Source organism: Penaeus monodon, chromosome 28 (assembly GCF_015228065.2).
Source record: "Penaeus monodon isolate SGIC_2016 chromosome 28, NSTDA_Pmon_1, whole genome shotgun sequence".
Taxonomy (NCBI): Eukaryota; Metazoa; Arthropoda; class Malacostraca; order Decapoda; family Penaeidae; genus Penaeus; species Penaeus monodon.
The window spans coordinates 33,415,081-33,415,340 of NC_051413.1; positions in this window are offsets into that span (position 1 = coordinate 33,415,081).

Here is a 260-nt window from a genome sequence, read left to right on the forward strand (position 1 = left end):
GAGAAAGATAAGAGACAATAGAGGGGGGGTGAAAACAAACTATGAATGTAACTATAAAATAGTTACTATGGATTATATGTTAAGATTTCTGTATATCCACAATAATCAATATGTAAAGATGCAAAGTCTTTTTCTCTGTCATCTTCTTTCTGTATAAAATGTATAGCATCTGTCATGTGAAACAGTAAGCCATTATCACACAAAATCTCGAGCAGTCTGAGGTTAAGGGAGCTCCCCTTTTTGAATGAATGAACGAATGG